The sequence below is a fragment of the Aegilops tauschii genome, chromosome 7 (genome assembly GCF_002575655.3).
Source record: "Aegilops tauschii subsp. strangulata cultivar AL8/78 chromosome 7, Aet v6.0, whole genome shotgun sequence".
Taxonomy (NCBI): domain Eukaryota; kingdom Viridiplantae; phylum Streptophyta; class Magnoliopsida; order Poales; family Poaceae; genus Aegilops; species Aegilops tauschii.
The window spans coordinates 310,829,752-310,831,743 of NC_053041.3; positions in this window are offsets into that span (position 1 = coordinate 310,829,752).

Sequence of the window (1,992 nt, forward strand, 5' to 3'; positions counted from 1 at the left end):
TCTTTGTATAAAATTTTGAACTTATTAGTTTTATTTTTAATAATGTGAAAAATCCAAATTTTTTATAGACATCGAACTTTACCATTTTTTAAATTTGAACTTGTTAATTTTATTGGTTAGTAACGGGGAAAATTCTTTTTTTATATGAAAATGATACCGCACCGTTTTTTAGTTTCAACTTATAGTTTTTATAGAATGGGGAAAATCAGTTTTTATACAATCTTTTGAAATGCTCCACTTTTTAATTTGAACTTCACCGATTTTTTTACAAACGGGGAAAAACCGTTATAGAGATTTTTTAACTACTTTTTTTTAACTTCTTGCTCAAATTTTTTGAACTTCCAAATTTGCCTTTTAGATATTAAAAACTTCATTTTTTAACGTTGATCCGCTTTGGTTTTTAAGTTTTAAATTCTTATAGATTTTTGTTGCAACATTTTTATGCATATTTTGCTTTTCGGTGAAATGGCCTAGGCGGTCCCTTTTTTCATTTGATCATTTTTCTTCTGTACGTGGTACAGGTATACTTCAGAATTTCTTAAACATGAACTTCGGTGCTATTAATTTTTTCATGAAACTCCATAGTTTTATTTCTTTGAATTCCATGATTTTTTTGTTTACATTTTGGAAAAAGCGAATGGGGCGAACAACTAGGAATATGGATGTTTTTAAGGCCGCCTCTTATTAAATTATAGTTCATCTCCATGTAGTTCCACTCAGCTTCTATACTATGTCAACTAGCTATTTAGCGAACATCTGAACTTCAGCATACGACGACATTTGAACTTTCATGGCCAAAAAACTTCTCAAATGTTTTTACTTCAAAATTAGGGGAAGTGTTTTAATGTCGGACATCCACAAAGTATAATTTATCCACACCATATCATTCAATTGATCAAATAGGCAAACTCAGAGCAAGAAATACACAAGTACGTTCCAAGGAAAAGCGTCAACAGTAGTAGCACTAGCAATCACACAGGTTGCCTACGGATGCACACTGAGCCGGTACATGCACGCGCACCACTCGCGTACACAACACACATGGAACGCACAGCGCGCTAGCACGCATCCACAACAGGCGCAAGCCCATGGCCATGCTCACCGCCACCGCACGCAGCATCACACACGCACACCTTCAGGAAGGTGATGTGTGCTAGAGAAGGGGCGGCCTCAGGGACGATGAGGAACTGGCTAGATGGCGACCTGGGAACATGGTCGATGATCGGCGGCAGGCGCTCATATGAAGTCTTCCTTCCAGGCGTGGATCTGTCGAACTGTTGTCAGTTATTTTGTTGAACTGATACAGGAGAACTCCCGCAAAAGTTTTTGGAAATATATTGAAGAAATGCTGCAGTTTTGCTGCAAGAAGTGTCGTTGTTCTTAGTGACGACGCATCCCCAGATGGATCGTTGGAGAAAAGAACAAGAGGGAGGAGGCCAAGAAATACATCAGACAAATACAAATACAGAGCTGTTCTTCCACAACTTGCTCGGCTGGATCTGCCAACCCTTTTTACCGTTTTCCTCCTCCATTTCTGCACGGGGTAGCTCCACACCTGCACCTTCAAACCAGAGGAGTTAGGATGCACTTGATCCCAGAAAGGATCTCCATCATTATCAGTATCTCCATCATCATTATCAGTACATCCTACGCAGGTGAGTTAGGATGCACTTGATCCCAGAAAGGTATCTATCCTTCAAACCAGAGGAGTGCTTCAAACTAACAATAGTACATAGTATCCAACAAAAGAGGGTCATGCTACAGCAGCAAGATACATGGCTCAGTCTAGATATCAGTACGAATCAAGTTGTGCATATTTGCTGTTGGCATGAACCACATCGCCGCATGTCAGGTTTGCAAAAGCCATCCATCGCATGGAAGCTTGATGCCTTTCACACACTGAAGATTATCTGAGAAACAAGCTGTGTCGACGAATCTCTGGATATGGTGATTCATGAAACCCATGGTATGATGTGTAAACACAGTTCCCCT